The sequence below is a fragment of the Pelophylax lessonae genome (assembly GCF_965119305.1).
Source record: "Pelophylax lessonae genome assembly, chromosome: 4".
Taxonomy (NCBI): Eukaryota; Metazoa; Chordata; class Amphibia; order Anura; family Ranidae; genus Pelophylax; species Pelophylax lessonae.
In genome coordinates, this window is record NC_138771.1 from 650,359,653 (window position 1) to 650,378,981 (window position 19,329).

Genomic DNA, 19,329 nt, shown 5'->3' on the forward strand with positions numbered 1-19,329 from the left:
CACTACACGTGCGGCTATCAGGAAGCTAAATGATCCAGGAGTCAGCACCAGGGGATAAAGAGGGGCTCCCACCACCAAAATAGCCACTCACAGGGCTTCACCGTCATGGCCACCAGTATTTGCAATGGCAAACCCCAAGAAAACGGCCGCTGGACTACACAAACATGGGCGTCGTGTATAGAAATACACAGGCTACAACAGAACGGTGGCACCACAAGGCATACAGGGACCCAGAATGGGGGGGTCCAGGCCTAAGGACAGATCCAGGCAGAATGGGGGGTCCTGGCAGGAGCCCCCACCAGGTACAACCCCTCCGCACAATCGATCAGCCACAGTACCCCCCCCCCCGGCCCCCATTGCCATTAGCGCCCTGCGGGACTTGACAAGGGGGGTGCCTTTAGGAAGGGGGGGAACCTGGGGGTCTGACAGCCCCAAGGAGGGGCCCATGTCCACCCCAAAACCCTCCAGTGGTAGAGGGGGGACAGCTACTCCCTATGCCAGACAGATCCTCCTCTCCATCAAAATGGGGGGCTGTCAGCCAGGAGGAACGCTACGACTCAGGCCGAGCCCAAGTCATATGCGACCTCACGAGACGTTTAACTCACAGGGCCAGCCCCCGTCCAGTGGGGCTATGTCGCGGCCGACCTAGTGTGGAGCTGAGGTCTGTGCGCACTCGTTGGCCAGACTGGGGTGACCACTGGATCTAGCTTATCCAGCCTGTTGCCCAGTCTCACAGTTAATTGATCTCACAGGAAAGATCCAGGAGGAAAATATTTTCTATCTAAAAAATGTTGCCAGGACCAAAGATCCCAGCAAAAAAAAAAAAAGCAGGGAGAGGGAGTATACCCCCTGGGACTGCCCATGGGTGTAGCCAGAAGTTTTCTCTGCCTAGTGTCCTACTCCTGTAGGGGGGCAGTATAACCCAATGGTCAAGATTGACAGGAGCTGTGTCCGTCAATGAACGAAAGAGAAATATTTTTTCCCAGCAAGAACTCATCTATGTGGTCTTTTTTTTTTTTAAACTCTCCAGTATCTTCCCGACCATAGAAGTTAAACAGGTCTATAGTTGCTTGGCAAAGACTTTGATCCCTTTTTAAATATAGGCACCACATTGGCCCTACGCCAATCCAGTGGTACTATTACAGTCATTAAAGAGTCCCTAAAAATTGATCTGAGAACCTTCCTCCTGAGCGACAGGTGGAGGGAATGGAGGCTAGCAGACTTGCCGCCCACAATGCAAGCAACATTGAGGGTATGGCGCCTGTCCCCGGTGTCTCCGGTTGTACGGGATATATCTAACTCGTGCACACTACCAATAGATATTCTTGCCCAATATATACCTGATCTTCCCACGCATCTGCTGATTCGGTGGAATATCTCCACCGTTAACTCACTCTATACCGGTGGATCCCTCACCCCGATTACGGATCTCATTCAGAAATACAACCTACCTCAATATATGCACTATCACCTATTGCGCATACATCACTTTCTGCGGGTCCATCCCCTGCAGTCGATCCTGATCGACAGCAGGATATGGGACCTTCTTACAAGCACACTGAATAAAACCCCCAAACTATCACACTATTATGATGTTCTGTTGGATAACTCTGTGTTCTACAAGACCACTCATATGTTCCGATGGGATACGGAACTCGGTACTACCTTCTCTTTCTCAGTGGAAATCAGCCCTTACAACCATATACAAAAACTCTCACTGCGTAAATCATTTGGAGATGTCCCAAAAAATAACGAATAGGTGGTATTATACACCTTACCGCCTGGCGGGCTTTTCTCAATCCTACTCTCAACTTTGCTGGAGGGAATGCTCTCAAGTAGGGACGTTACTTCATGTTTTGTGGTCCTGTCCTTCCTTAACGAGTTACTGGCACCAGATATTTAGATATATGTCCTCTCACACTGGATGCATACTGAAACCGACTCCAGCACTAGCCTTACTACACTTAGGGATTAATGACATACCGGCCCAATATAGGCCCTGGGTTACACATGTGTTGCTGGCGGCTGGCACATCTGTGCTCCGCAGATGGAAAACCAAGGAAGCCCCAAACCTGACGGATGTAGTTCAGTTACTTAAAGTTAACCACCAATTTGAAAGAGCTCTAGCAATAAATAAGCTACAATTGCAATTATTTAATACATACTGGGACTTTTGGGCCATGAAGCTTCCCTGACTTAATGCTGTATTCCTGTTGGATGTGACATATTTGCCTGCTTTACTTGCGTTACTTGATTGAATTGATAACCTGTTATATGTATTCATAGCGGATGTTACTGCTCATAGTCACAATGTTGAGAACTGACTTTATTTTATTGTACTTTCTTTTTCTTTTATGTCTTAAAAAACTTGAATAAAAACTATTTGCAAAAAAAAAAAAAAAAAAAAGAGTCCCTAAAAATTAGAAATCATGGCTTTGAAATGACAGAGCTCAATTATTTTAGGATCTGTGGGTGAATGCCATCTGGTCCAGGTGCTTTATCCACCCTTATTTTGTCTAAAGATTTCTGGACCATATCACTTTTGAGCCATTGTGGATCATTTGGGGCTGTGCCAATATAATCCCTATTCTGGTCATGAGCTCCCCCATGCTCCTTTGTATACACAGAGCTGAAAAAAGAATTTAATAAATTTGCCTTCTCTTTGACCCCAGTCACCCACTACTGAGGGGCCTACATGCTCAGTACTAGATTGCAAAAAATGGCCTGGTCATAAAGGGGGGGGGGGAGTAAATCTTTTAGAGGTCAAGTAGATACTATACCTTCCTATTTACTAATGAATGCATAAGGATGAAAAATAGTGTTGACTGGGAAAGTTTAGTTACACTTTTAATAGGTAAGCAGTTGACCATTGGCCCAAGTTCGGCAGCATAAGGCCTCATGCACACAGGCATATGAATTTTAGAGGCATTCTTGCTGCCAGAAGTTGGCAGAAAAAAAAATACTTAAATCTAATCTTAAAGTTTTTTTCATTTGCATTTAAAGCGTATCTCCACTTTTGTTGAAAAAAAAAAAACCCATTCAGGGGAATGAATGGGTGATTTATGTTCATTGCAAGGAGTAGAACAAACTTCGTTGCAGATTCCTACCTTTTGTTTTTCTGAATTCACTGCTTGTGCCTGTGTCCTGAGTGGGTCTAATGGGAGTAGTTTCATAATTATCATTTAGCTGTGCAGCTGCAGAGCACTTATAAGGAAAGCTGATGGGTCTGCACTAGGGATCGACCGATTATCGTCAACACCGATATATCGGGGGCAGATATGCACTTTCCCGGATATATCGGAATCGGCCCTTAAGTTACCGATATTTCGGGAAAGTGCATGTAGCGGGGTGATGCCTGCAGCTAGAGGCATCACCCCGGTACCGGTGTCCATAGCCGACGGTCGGCTGACTTGTAGTAACAACCGATGTGGCTGAGAAGCCGCTCGGCTGTCATTACAAGGAGCGGGAGGGGACGCCCCCCCCCTCCCACGGCTCGTCCGGGTCTCCTGTCCCACCGGGAGACCCGGGCATCCTACCTTCACCACCGCCAAAGAGAAGACCCAGGTCTCCATGTAAAAAACGCAAAAGTGATGTCATGACATCACTTACGGGTACACAGCGCCGAAATAAAAAAACTGACAGCATTCAAAATAGCCAAACTTGGCGTTTTGAATGCTTTTCAGTGCCGAGGAGGGGTTTGGGGTCTTTTAGACCCCCAGATTTCTCCATAAGGAGTACCTTTAAAAAAAAAAAAAAAAAATTAAAAAACTATTTTTTTTTTTTTTACATGTCTGAAAATATCGGCCGATACCGATATCCGATGACCAAATTATCGGTATTGGCATTAAAAAAAACAATATCGGTTGATCACTAGTTTGCACCCTTTTCGAGGTTATCCTATTGGGAGTATCTCACCAAAAATGCCAGAAATCAGACTTGTATCTTAGTGCAGACTTCTGGGAAAATTGGTGAGCCAATCACACAAGCAGGAAATGATGTTTCTGGGGGTGTGGTCAGTATACATTCTGTGTACAGAACAGCTCCAGGCGGCCATATTGTATTGCATTTTCAGAAAATTACAACAGCTTGAAAACAGATTGAAAAGGAAAGGTCATTTTTAATAACATTTAACTACAATATGATTTGTGTCGCACTTGTTTACGCTATATTATTTTTTTCTTTGTAATTTTTTTACCCCCACAAAAGTGGAGTTACCCTTTAAGCGTGTTTATGTGCATTTGACCATAAACTCATTCTATTCTAGCCACTAAAATGAATGCACATACACACACATTTTGTGCACGTTTATAATCATTTAGGAGTGTTTATGCACACGTAGAAAAAAACTTGCAAGAAATTCTTCTCTGGGAATGCTTGACTGGGCCATTTGTTTCCACCCCTGAACGCTGTGCATAAAAAGGAGTCTTCCTGGGCACATTATCTAACATGCAGATGCGTTCAGCGGTTAAAACCCCCCCCCCCCCCCCCCCCCCAAAAAAAAAAAAAACATAGCAACACGCCCCTGGAAGTGGTGGTGTTTTTTTGCATCCCTCTGCATCAAGCCTACTAAAGCTTTCCAAATACCTAATGAAATTATTTTTCAGATACAAAAAAGATGCCCATCTGAATTTAGCCTGAAAGTTCATTATTTTTTTTTTATATAAACACGTGCCCCTCAACATTTACATTTTTTTTTTTTTTAAACTTCAAACTTTTATTTTTTTTCTTTAACTAGAGAAACAAATGTAATATACAACATTTTTTTAAACCTCATATATATATTTTAGTCCGTTTAACATTTTTCACGCTGAAATGTTTTTTAGCTTTGTTTCAAATTATATATACACAGTTTCCAATGCGATTCACAGGTCCAACGCTTATAAACATTCCTTTTTATTATTCACCCTTCCACGTGTGAAATTCCCCAAAATCATATTTACATTCCTTTTTATTATTCACCCTTCCACGTGTGAAATTCCCCAAAATCATATTTACATTCCTTTTTATTATTCACCCTGCCACGTATGAAATTCCCAAAAATCATATTTACATTCCTTTTTATTATTCACCCTGCCACGTGTGAGAAATTCCCAAAAATCATATTTACATTCCTTTTTATTATTCACCCTGCCACGTGTGAGAAATTCCCAAAAATCATATTTACATTCCTTTTTATTATTCACCCTGCCACGTGTGAAATTCCAATAAAATCCTATTTACATTCCTTTTTATTATTCACCCTGCCACGTGTGAAATTCCCAAAAATCATATTTACATTCCTTTTTATTATTCACCCTGCCACGTGTGAGAAATTCCCAAAAATCATATTTACATTCCTTTTTTATTATTCACCCTGCCACGTGTGTGAAATTCCCAAAAATCAAATTTACATTCCTTTTTTATTATTCACCCTGCCACGTGTGTGAAATTCCCAAAAAATCATGTTTACATTCCTTTTTATTATTCACCCTGCCACGTGTGAAATTCCCAAAAATCATATTTACATTCCTTTTTATTATTCGCCCTGCCACGTGTGTGAAATTCCCAAAAAAATGGATTTTTGTAAAATCTTACCGTAAAATCCTTTTCTCTTAGCTCATTGACAGACGTAGTCCTCGGTGATACACCACCTTCGGGTTATGTTACCTCCGCAGGAGCAGGACTAGACAGGAAATTAAAAAGCTCTGGCCACACCCTAGGGGCAGTCCCAGAGGGTATATCCTCTCTCTCTCTGCCTCAGCAAATCAGTTATGTGAAAAAGCAGTGCTTAGAGAATTTAACCCAACCCAACTCCAAAACAGAGGGGCGGGGACTACGTCTGTCGATGAGCTAAGAGAAAAGGATTTTACGGTAAGATTTTACAAAAATCCATTTTTCTCTAGCGCTCATCGACAGACGTAGTCCTCGGTGATACACCACCTTCGGGACGTCCCAGAGCAGTATCACAACTGAGGGGTGGGAAAATGGAAATCAAATCCCAATCTAGAAGGCCCAACCGGTGCCAACTAGAAGTTTACAATGCTCATCCTTAATGATGAGACTCAACCAAAAAAAGAGAAAACAAATTTTTTTTTTTTTTTTTTCAAACAGAAAAAAAAAAAACCCTCGAGGTAGACCACCGGTCTCCTCAAATTGCGGCCTGCAAAACCTTGCGGCCAAATGAGGCATCCGCCGATGCCGTCACATCAATTTTATAGAATTTTGTAAAGGTATGTACCGACGACCAAGTGGCCGCCTTACATACCTGGACCACTGACGCCTGATGGCGAAAGGCCCAGGAAGTACTGAGCGCTCGAGTGGAGTGCGCCCTAACAGGGAACGGAGGACTCTGACCCTTAATAGAATAAGCCTGTACCACCGTTTGTCTAATCCATTTGGCAATGGTCGCGGCAGATGCAGGCAAACCCTTTCTGGGGCCATCCGTGATCACAAAAAGTGAATCCGTCTTACGGAAAGATTCCGTAGCTTTCAGGTATACCCTGATTGCCCGAACCACATCCAAGGAATGCAACGCATGTTCCCGATGATGCTTGGGCTGAGGACACAAGGAAGGTAGTACAATATCTTCATTCAGATGAAAATCTGAAACCACCTTAGGAAGAAAAGATGGCTTAGGATGAAGTACTACCTTATCCCTATGAATCACTAGGTATGGGGACTGGCTTGATAATGCAGCCAGTTCTGACACCCTGCGAGCAGAAGTAATAGCCACCAAGAAGGCCACCTTCTGGGATAAAGTAAGCAAGGGAATCTCCCTGATGTTTTCAAAGGGAGGTTTCTGTAGAACCGACAAAACCAAATTAAGATCCCAGGGCGGTAAGGGCGCGCGGACTGGAGGAGCCAGGTGCCGCACCCCCTGGATGAAATTCCGCACCAAGGATTTGGTAGCTAAAGGTTTCTGAAAGAAGATTGCTAATGCTGAAACTTGACCCTTGATGGTGCTCAAGGCTAGCTTCTGCTCAACCCCTTGTTGCAAAAAGGCCAATATTCGAGACACCGAATAGGTACGTGGAGGAAATCCTAAAGATTCGCACCACGCAATGTAAGTCTTCCATGTGTGATAATAGACTTTGCTGGAAGTCGCTTTCCTTGCTTTAATAAGGGTAGGAATGACTGAAGTAGACAAACCTCTGTCCTTCAGTACTTGGGTCTCAATGGCCAGGCCATTAAAACCAGCGACTGTAAAGCACGAAGGTAAATAGGTCCTAGAGACTACAGACACTCCCTGAGACGAAGTTCCCACGGAACGTCTGCGACTAACATGTCCAAGTCGGCCAGGCCGGCTTGAAGAGGCCAGCCTAGAATTTCTAGGACCACTGGCGCTGATAGGATCTGAACCAGGCGTCCCTAGAGCTATCTGGCCCCGACCATCCGAGAAAGTCTGGTCGTCTTCTGTTCCCACACATTTATCAGATACCTGATAGTTATCAGGAAAGGTGATCTTTTCTGGTTGAACCTCAGGGACCGAAGTCACCCGACTAGAGGCTACTTGGCCTATCTGGTCAATCAGATCCGATTCCTGTGAGGTATCGGGACTAATCTTAGGAAAAGGTAAAGGAAAAGATCTATACAGGGAACGGTAACTACCGCTTCCTGTACTTAAATGTTGGAAGGGAAGAATCGCACCGGTAGTAGTGGTAGATGCTCGATCTAATGTCCTGAATACCGGTGAAAACGTCCCCCCACCCTGAAATCGGGTGGGGGCGCACCTTCAGGCTGTGTACTCCTTTACTTCGGGTTTGGCTGGGTTAGTCCTCTGCTTGTCCGACCATCCCTTCTTGAACCCTCCTGGAGGAGTCTTGCCTTTCCCGGGAGTACCAGCCGGGCGTCCTTTATGGGCGGTAAAGAAAGGTCCTCGCTTGTTGCGAGGTCCCTTAACTTTGCAGCCTGTGGCAAAAAAGTACTCTTGCCCCCGGTGGCATCCTTAATGATTTCATCTAGGTTGGCTCCAAATAGACGATTCCCCTGAAAAGGGAGATTGGTCAAAGTCTTTTTGGAACCTAGGTCAGCTGACCAGCATTTTAACCACAGCACACGTCTGAGGATCACTGCTAACTTAGATGCATGCCCTAACAAGGGAGTAGTGTCCAAGGCTGCGTCACAGATAAACCGTAGCCCTTGTATGATCTGTTCTATCAAATCAGATGTCTCCTGGGGAATATCTTTTCCCCTAAGATCTTGGCGTACCATTTTCGCCCATTCCGTAAGTGTCTGGGAAACTAGACCAATAACAATTACTGGTCTAAATGCTGACCCTATCAGAGAAAAGATAGTGCGGGACTCCGCTTCTATCTTTCGATCCACCGGATCCTTAAAGGACGAAGTGTCCTCCACTGGAATAACCGTGGCTTTATTCAGCCTGGAAATAGGCGGATCCACGACTGGTGGTACCGTCCATTTCTTTAATGATGGATTCCTCAAACGGATAGCGTCTAGCAATACGCTTGGAAATAGTAAAGGTACGTTTAGAATGCTCCCATTCTCCTTTAATCTGATTACCAAAACATTTAGGTACAGGAAAAGCCTTCGCCGTCTTGATGGGCTTATTAGTCCCAAAAGGCCTTTCTGTTTCAGTTGCCTCTGCCGGTAAAGCCTCAAGTTTTAAGGTTTCTTGCACTGCCACAACTAGTGCGTCCACCAATGCTTCTTCCTGAATTATAGCAGGAGAAGAAGCGTCCTCCTCACTGTCTGAGGGGGCTTTACCTGGGATAACAGCCCTTGCAGAGGAACCTGCAACTGCAGTGACCATCTCTGAATCAGAGTCAGAGGTGTCAGATAGTATAGGGGTAGGCGGGGGTCGCTTCCTTGACCCCCGTCCCTGACAGGCCGCCTCCACCCGAGCCACCATAGACTCCAAAATTGCTGTAAATGACTCTATACTCTGTGCACCGGCGGGTCCCGAGGCCCCCTCGAGGGAAACAGGTGGGGGAATATGTGTGGCAGGGTCCATAATAACTCCAGTTACTTCCTGGATGATATAATTCAAAAGTAAAGAAAAAACTTTTTTTTTTTTTTTTTTGACCCTCAGTGCCACAAAAAAACCCCTTAGTGTTACCTGCTAGGGATCCCTATCGATCGAGAGAGAGAGAGATAGACCCCCAGGCTCACCACTTGATGTTCAGAGTTAAACTGCAACAGCTTACAGCGCTGTCTTAGACAAACAGGAAGTCTTTTGGCTGGCTGCCCAGGAAGAAGGGAGGCGGCTCCGCCCCTCTGCACGCCTTCCGGCGCCTCCCCCAAGCTCCACGAGGTGTAGAATCACCTCAAACATGGCCGCCCCCATGCTGGAGACACGAGGCTACGCCAAAATGGCGGCTCGTGCGATCCAGCAAAAAAAATGGCGGCGGCCTGTGCTGACTAGCGGTGTGCTGCAGGCACACAACACTCTCTCTGCATGGGGATATGGCGTGGTTGGCGGTACCGGCCCTGGCGGACCGCATGGCCGTTCGGGAGGCCTGCTAATAGCTGGAGATCTGATTTGGAAGGCAGTCTACATGTCCATGGCTTCTGACTGGTAGGTAGCTTATACTTAACCCATAAGATTCCCAGAATGCCACAGATTACATCTTTAAAACATGTATACAATAGATTGTTAGCTCCCAAACCAAGCCTCCTGGCTTTTTGCACACATAAAATCACACTCAAAGTAGGAGGATTTGTGACATGTTATAGGATAGAAAGAACTCTTTCTTACCATACAGAGAGGGGCCCGCGTTCACCACAAAACCCGTCAGGGAAAAAGGGGGAACATACTACTCACCATACCGGAACCAGGCGGGCACCAACTCCTGACAGTACCCCTCTCCACCGGAGCGGGAGGGCTGTCGACCGATACGGACGCCGTGACTCATGGTCTTTGGCGTTTCAGCGAGACGTTTAACTCGCGGGTTCAGTCCTTTTAATGGGACTTTGTCGCGGCCGACCCAGCGCGGAGCTATGGCCTGCACGCGCTCGTAGGCTGAACTGGGGTGACCACCGGATCTCGACATCCAGCCCGTCGCCCAGTTCAGCTTTCTTGCTTGAAGATCTCACAGGAACACTGGAGAAAAAAAGCTGTCTAAAAATCCTTTTAGAAAAAAATTCTTGCCAGGACCTAAGATCCCAGCAAGGTATCTAGGTCCTTACTCCTAACTAGACAGAAAATAACTGATTTGCTGAGGCAGAGAGAGAGAGGATATACCCTCTGGGACTGCCCCTAGGGTGTGGCCAGAGCTTTTTAATTTCCTGTCTAGTCCTGCTCCTGCGGAGGTAACATAACCCGAAGGTGGTGTATCACCGAGGACTACGTCTGTCGATGAGCGCTAGAGAAATGTTTTTTAGCTTTGTTTCAAATTATATATACACAGTTTCCAATGCGATTCACAGGTCCAACGCTTATAAACATTCCTTTTTATTATTCACCCTTCCACGTGTGAAATTCCCCAAAATCATATTTACATTCCTTTTTATTATTCACCCTGCCACGTGTGAGAAATTCCCAAAAATCATATTTATATTCCTTTTTATTATTCACCCTGCCACGTGTGAGAAATTCCCAAAAATCATATTTATATTCCTTTTTATTATTCACCCTGCCACGTGTGTGAAATTCCCAAAAATCATATTTACATTCCTTTTTTATTATTCACCCTGCCACGTGTGAAATTCCAATAAAATCCTATTTACATTCCTTTTTATTATTCACCCTGCCACGTGTGAAATTCCCAAAAATCAGATTTACATTCCTTTTTATTATTCACCCTGCCACCTGTGTGAAATTCCCAAAAATCCTATTTACATTCCTTTTTATTATTCACCCTGCCACATGTGTGAAATTCCCAAAAAATCATGTTTACATTCCTTTTTATTATTCACCCTGCCACGTGTGAAATTCCCAAAAATCATATTTACATTCCTTTTTATTATTCACCCTGCCACGTGTGTGAAATTCCCAAAAATCCTATTTACATTCCTTTTTATTATTCGCCCTGCCACGTGTGTGAAATTCCCAAAAATCATATTTATATTCCTTTTTATTATTCACCCTGCCACGTGTGTGAAATTCCCAAAAATCATATTTACATTCCTTTTTATTATTCACCCTGCCACGTGTGAAATTCCCAAAAATCATATTTACATTCCTTTTTATTATTCACCCTGCCACGTATGAAATTCCCAAAATCATATTTACATTCCTTTTTATTATTCACCCTTCCACGTATGAAATTCCCAAAAATCATATTTACATTCCTTTTTATTATTCACCCTGCCACGTGTGAGAAATTCCCAAAAATCATATTTACATTCCTTTTTATTATTCACCCTGCCACGTGTGAAATTCCAATAAAATCCTATTTACATTCCTTTTTATTATTCACCCTGCCACGTGTGTGAAATTCCCAAAAATCATATTTATATTCCTTTTTATTGTTCACCCTGCCACGTGTGAAATTCCCAAAAATCATATTTATATTCCTTTTTATTATTCACCCTGCCACGTGTGTGAAATTCCCAAAAATCATATTTACATTCCTTTTTATTATTCACCCTGCCACGTGTGAGAAATTCCCAAAAATCATATTTACATTCCTTTTTATTATTCACCCTGCCACGTGTGAGAAATTCTCAAAAATCATATTTACATTCCTTTTTATTATTCACCCTGCCACGTGTGAAATTCCAATAAAATCCTATTTACATTCCTTTTTATTATTCACCCTGCCACGTGTGAAATTCCCAAAAATCATATTTACATTCCTTTTTATTATTCACCCTGCCACGTGTGAAATTCCCAAAAATCATATTTACATTCCTTTTTATTATTCACCCTGCCACGTGTGAAATTCCCAAAAATCATATTTACATTCCTTTTTATTATTCACCCTGCCACGTGTGAAATTCCAAAAAATCATATTTACTAAAAAGGAATTTGTAAACAAACACTGTCAATTTGGAATAAACAATGCTTAACACAAATCCAATGAAAAACTGCCTGTTTTTTTTTTTTTTTATAGTTTCTCAAACAAGGATGAAAAATGCATTTTTTTGCTGACTAAACAGGTTACCAATATTCTGATTCTTTACATTTGACATCATCCATAAACCCCGTTCAACTATTTGTAATATTATGGAACACAATTCAGGTAAAATGAAAACTACACACACAGTTATCTTCCGGCCACTTCAGTGTTTTTAATGCAAATGGGTAGACATTCATGCAAAAACAAATAAAAAAATAGAAAACAATTGCAAGACATGCCGGAAAAATGGAGTAAGAGTTAACGAATTCTCTCTCTCATTTTCTTTGTCAAAATGTTTGCATGTAAAGCAGGCAACAAATTTTACAGTCTCAGAAAAAAATGTTATTTTACAATATTTACATATTTCATGCAAAAAGTTTCCTCCTCCCTCCCCCCCCCTTTCCCCTTCTGCTGTCTATTCTCAAAATATTTTTTTAATATAGTGTTATGCTTAACTTTTTGCTTTCTTGTTAGCATTAAAACAGTATCTTAAATTTTAACAAACTTTTCAGGCTTTTTTTTTTTTTTTTTTTTTTCGGATGAACTGATCATTTTAGTGTTTTAATTTATCAATAAGCACTGAAAATGTATTTAAATTATGGAAACAATGTGTATTAAAAAAAAATAGTAGAAAACAGCAATGGGGTTAAATAATTTAAAAATTAATAAAAAGGTGAGAATAAAAAACAAAAAACAAAAAAAAATAGCTATGTACAAAACAAAATGAGGTAAAACAGGGAAGAACAATAGAGGGACCTCTATATAATTTATATAATCTTACATTTCAGAGCCATAAAATATTAAATATTTATATATAACTATATTTAGCAAATTCTTTTAATCACATTCACTTTTTATAAAATCCACTCATCATAAAGGCGTTCTGTATCTTTCCTTTCACAAACTCATGTGTTATTCTTTTTATTTATTTCTGGAATACGGCTTATACATACAGTGTAAGAATTTCAGATTAAAAGGATCTTCGCATGGCCATGAATATTCATATCTTTTATAAGTTATTTTTTTTCCCACGTTTTAGTAAAATTAAGCTTAGACAAATGACGGATACGCTTTTTTGTATACTTTAAAAAAAAAAAAAAAAATGTACAAATTTTATTTATTTGCTAGTTAATACTTGGGTAATTTTTTTTTTTTTTTTTAAATGGGAGGACAAAGAATACCATTGTGGTTGCCTGTAGCAGTCCTCATCCCACACTGGGGAGGTGAAATTATATTGTTTGCATAGCCAATAGACTACTTCTCCAATTTGAGGGTGTTCATGCTGAAGTTTAGTAAAAACATTTTTTCGGGGATACGGCACCCATGTACTATTGTACCTCTAAAGTCGGCCATAGATGGTGCGATTTCCTCATTAACACCGTCAATGTTGGTGGGGAAATCCCTCCCGTTCAGCCATTGTGTTCTACCGTTGGGGGAACCAGTCATGGCCCAGAGAACAGAGTGATTGCTAATGGCTCAAGCCGATGGCAATAATTGCACGAAGAATCTGAGAGGCTGGTTGTACCCAAGTTGAGCGATCAACTGTGGTACAACCAGCCTGGTCCATACATGGTTCGAAACTTGGCCAGTCCCTGTTGAACCAGCTGAGATTCACACAGTCTATGGCCATCTTAATGCCGTGTCCCCTATGTTCTGCTGGCGTCTGGTTACTGTAATAACCCACCTCTTGGTGAGGACTGCTCCTGGTACAAAATCGGTAAGAAAAACAACTCTACAGATAATAATGGGGCCATTAGGAGGCGTGTTCGGCTTTCTCAAGATGAGCTTTGTGATCACTGCAATGATCTACAGTCATTGTGTAGTGCAATTCCTGAACTGTTGTGTCATAAAACATGACGATCTTCATTAACGCACAGCTTTTTCCATCAAATGGCTTATTCCACCAAAAGTCTATGAAGAGTATTTCTCTTATAACTGTAAAGGCCCTTGGGAACCATTGTGCCCAATAGCTAGATTTAGTTCAACACAAACTAGACTTGTTCTGCAATGCTGAAAAATGCTCATCCAACTGGTTTCTTTGGTTCGGAGTGTCTGGAACATACCCATGTGGGGTAAAGTCAGTCACCTCAACCCAATCACCATGGAATGCGTCAAGGTACAGGTTACCCAAAAATAAAATGGGAAGCCTGAAGGTTTGTGAGGCCACCCTGTTTTTAATTTACAGAATCCAAATCTAGGACTAGGTTAACTGTTACTGAAGGACTTGCATTGTAGAAGCACTGCCCAAAAAAAGAAAAAAGGCAGGCAGGGGCAAAGGTCTCATCAGCAACATCCCCTGTGGTCTCCCTTTACTGACTTATCAAGTTCTTGTTCTGCCCCGTCTCTCTTTGTGGAGGAGGACATCTTTGGTAAAGGGGCTAAGGCTCTCTGGCATATCATAGAGCCTCTAGAACTCTCCTGAGGCTACTATTGTTTTATGCCAGGAAAGCTATTGTGCTAAAAAAGAAATCCCTGGCCGGCCCTACCCTCAACTAGTCACTTTGACTCTGCCATTATATAAGGCCACATACTTCTCAAAGGATTGTCCAAAGAAATTCAATAAAGTATGGGATATTGGGGTAGACACTGCTTCCACTAATGCAGCCACAAAATCTCCTACTAGAGATGCTTTGACTTCTATCAGGATTTATGATGACCCTTGTGCCCTTTACCGATATTACTTTACACTGTAATATTGGGTAAATCAAGGGAGAGTGCCTCTCCTATTCGCTCTTTTGTCAGTTTGCCCTGGGTGTCTTGGCAGCCTAACATACTGTGGATTGAGCCTATTTGGTAGAGGAGTGTACATTTGTTTAGCTGGTAGTTTAAGCAACACAATTTGTGTGGTTTTGGGTGGTTATGCCTTACCCATGTACAGTAATGAGCATGGCAATGCCAAAAAGGGTCTGTTTTGTATTCTAATCTTCTAAACTGAAAAAAAGGGGGGAGGGGGGAGCATGGCACTGCTTCCCCATGCCAGAACTGCCCCTCTGGCAACTTGTGATCTGATAACTGATAGGGAAATCAGAAAGGAGCAGAAGGAGAAGTGCAGAAAGTACAGATACACAGAATGGATTAAAGAAAAGCAGGGAGATCCTTGCACTTCAGGACCTCAGGTAGAGCTTCCTCTCCAACAAAGCAGAAAAGGTGAGACCACCAAATCTCCTTCCAAATCCGTTGAGACTAGCATTGCGGTAGATGATCTCCCACTGCAGATATACAGCTTATGAGACTCCAAGCACAGTAAAGTTCCCTGCTTTTTTTCTTTTTATTAGGAGGAATTCAATACAAAAGGCAAAGATTTCAGTGTATTTCTCTGGCACAATATTAGATATAATAAAGCATCAGCTCGCAGCACAGCAGCCATTGTCAACACGCCTCCGCCCCAACACGTTGCGCCACATCACGTGGCTTCAATAGAGGATGGCCCGGGTGGCGTAGGCGCCGATACTAAAAGCAAGGTGGAATTGACTGGTTTGCTGCCAGCTGATGTAAGGTGATTTACTCCATGTGATGTTCTTCTTAATATGAGAGTGCATTACTTTTAGATAAAATTGCTGGAATTACCCGATTATTACACTACGGAGATTGTTTTATGGCTCTAAAGTTTGCAGTGCCTGCTCTTCTAACGAAGATTTAAAAAGGGACAGTATTGATTCTTGGAATAAAGGAGGCATGTGCGGTCCGAGACATTCTGGGATATATATATATGGTCTTTAAAAAGTTTCCACACTTTAATACATATAAATTAGTTTAAAAAAAGTGTGGAAACTTTTTGAAATCTAAATTATATATATATATTTTTTTTTTTTTTTTACACACAATCCTCTAAAGTTGGGGCAGGCACATACAGACCTAGTTTCATCTATAGGTCCAATTGCTAAGGTAAGGGCACACACCGAACGTGGAGGTGTGGATTTGTGTTTGCAGAACTGGGATTTTGGTCACATTTTCCATTTTAACAGTGCATGAAGAATTTTGCACTGAATGGTTTAATGCAGTGGTCCTCAACCCTGGTCCTCAAGGCCCACTAACAGGCCAGGTTTGCAAGATAACTGAAATACATCACAGGTGATATAATTTGCTGCTCAGTGATTGCAGTACTCTAGTCTGCATCTCCCCAAGGTAATACTTAAAATCTGGCCTGTTAGTGAGCCCTGAGGACCGGAGTTGAGGACCACTGGTTTAACGAACACTGTGCACCATTCACTAAAAAGAATATTGGATATATGTTGACTTTATTGAGATGTTATGAATATTTATATTAGTTTTTGTTTATTTAGAGTGATCTTTTAACGCATGTATGTGCCAGCAGCGCTGCACTATTTTTTGTGTTGTTTTTCAGCAGACTTACATTTTAGCCCCTTTCCACCCAGCCTCGGCATCCCAATAGGGCAACAGGGACTTCCGAGGGGTGGAAGGGCTGGTTGATCGCTTGCCCACATTGCTAATCATTAGCAGAGACCATGTGCTGGGCCACACAGTGAGCACGCTATCAGCATAGAAAGCTCTGCCACCCACAGACACACATGTGCCACATCTGGGTGTTAAAGCTCACCTTCTTTGCCACCGCATATATGCGTTACATGGGTGGCAAGAGAATAAAACCAGAAAGAGAGTCTTCAATATTACAGTACAAGTCCAGTTATATGTGACAATTACTTGCGATAGCAGATCCTGGATAAATGAGACCCTTCATAGACATACTGTGCTTTACGGGATACATTCAAGCTTTGACTGTAGTCATAATTGGTGCTACAGACAGAACATCTTCCTATGTAGGCATTCCACTGACAACTACAGAAAGCCAATAATGGGCGGGCCACAGGCAAAAATGTGTTGAATTCTTGTATACTGCAAGAGCCTGTGTGACCATTTGTACTCAAAAGAGGTAATAAATACTATTTATTAGGCTGATAACTTAACTGCCCAACATTAAAGTTGCCCTAAAAACAAAGTTATACTTTCAAGTGTGCCTAATCCAATTTTTATTTGTAGCATTTGATAGAAAAGGAAAGGGTTACAAATTATATATATATATATATATATATATATATATATATATATATATATATATATATATATACACACACACATACATATATATATATATATATATATATATATATATATACACACACATACATACATATACAGTATATATATTTATATATTTTTTTTTTGTTGCTATATGCCTTTCTATTTGGGAGGTTCAATGTCTCTATTTTCTCTATTTATCTTGTGATCATTGCCACTGGGACTAAAGATGGGCCACTTTGAGATGCCCCTGGAACAGGAAGTCTTTCAAAGACAGACTTGGTGACCACTAATAGGGCTCCCCTAACTTTTCTAATTTTGCCTACAAGACAGTAAGTAAGGATAAAGCTCCTATAGACAGCAAATAAAAAAAAAAACCTGACAGGGTTATAACCTTTCCATACGCTATCCAAAACTCAAAAAAAAAAGGAAAGTGGTATTATATGTATATATATATATATATATATATATATATATATATATATATATATATATATATATATATATATATATATATATATATATATATATATATAGTATCTCACAAAAGTGAGTACACCTCACCATTTTATAAATATTTTATTATATCTTTCCATGTGACAACACTGAAGAAATGACACTTTGCTACAATGTAAAGTAGTGAGTGTACAGCTTGTATAACAGTGTACATTTGCTGCCCCCTCAAAATAACTCAACACACAGCCATTAATGTCTAAACCACTGGCAACAAAAGTGAGTACACCTCTAAGTGAAAATGTCCAAATTGGGCGCAATTAGCTATTTTCCCTCCCCGGTGTCATGTGACTCGTTAGTGTTACAAGGTCTCAGGTGTAAATGAGGAGCAGGTGTGGTAAATTTGGTGTTATCGCTCTCACTCTGGTCACTAGAAGTTCAACATGGCACCCCATGGCAAAGAACTCTCTGAGGATCTGAAAAAAAAAAAAGATTTGTTCCACTACATAAAGATGGCCTAGCCCTAGGCTATAAGAAGTTTGCCAAGACCCTGAAACAGCTGAAGCACAGAGGCCAAGACCATACAGCGGTTTAACAGATCAGGTTCCACTTAGAACAGGCCTCGCCATGGTCGACCAAAGAAGTTGTGTGCACGTGCTCAGCGTCATATCCAGAGGTTGTCTTTGGTAAATAGACGTATGAGTGCTGCCAGCATTGCTGCAGAGGTTGAAAGGGTGGGGGTCAGCCTGTCAGTGCTCAGACCATACGCCGCACACTGCATCAAATTGGTCTGCATGGCTGTCATCCCAGAAGGAAGCCTGAAAACAGTTTGCTGAAGACAAGGCTAAGGACATGGATTACTGGAACCATGTCCTGTGGTCTGATGAGACCAAGCTAAAAATATTTGGTTCAGATGGCGTCAGTCGTGTGTGGTGTCAACCAAGTCAGGAGTACAAAGACAAGTGTGTCTTGCCTACAGTCATGCATGATGGGAGTGTCATGGTCTGGGGCTGCATTAGTGCTGCCGGCACTGGGGAGCTACAGTTCATTTGGGGACCATCAATGCCAACATGTACTGTGACATACTGAAGCAGAGCATGATCTCCTCCCTTCGGAGACTGGGCCACAGGGCAATATTCCAACATGATAACGACCCCAAACACATCTCCAAGATGACCGCTGCCTTGCTAAAGAAGCTTAGGGTAAAGGTGATGGACTGGCCAAGCATGTCCCCAGACCTAAACTCTATTGAGTATCTGTGGGGCATCCTCAAATGGAAGGTGGAGGAGTGCAAGGTCTCCAACATCCACCAGCTCCGTGATGTCATCATGGAGGAGTGGAAGAGCACTTGAGTGGCAACATGTGAAGCTCTGGTGAACTCCATGCCCAAGAGGGTTAAGGCAGTGCTGGACAATAATGGTGGCCACACAAAATATTGACACTTTGGGCCCGATTTTGACATTTTGTACTTAGGGGTGTTCTCACTTGTTACCAGCGGTTTAGACATTAATGGCTGTGTGTTGAGTTATTTTGAGGAGAGAGCAAATTTACACTGTTATACAAGCTGTACACTCACTACTTTGTAGAAAAGTGGCTTTTCTTCAGTGTTGTCACATGAAAAGATAGAATAAAACATTTACAAAAATGTGAGGGGTGTACCCATTTTTGTGAGATATTGTGAGTATGTATATATATATATATATATATATATATATATATATATATATATATATATATATATACACACATACACACCGTATATATATATATATATATATACACACACACATATATATATATATATATATATATATATATATATATATATATATATATATAT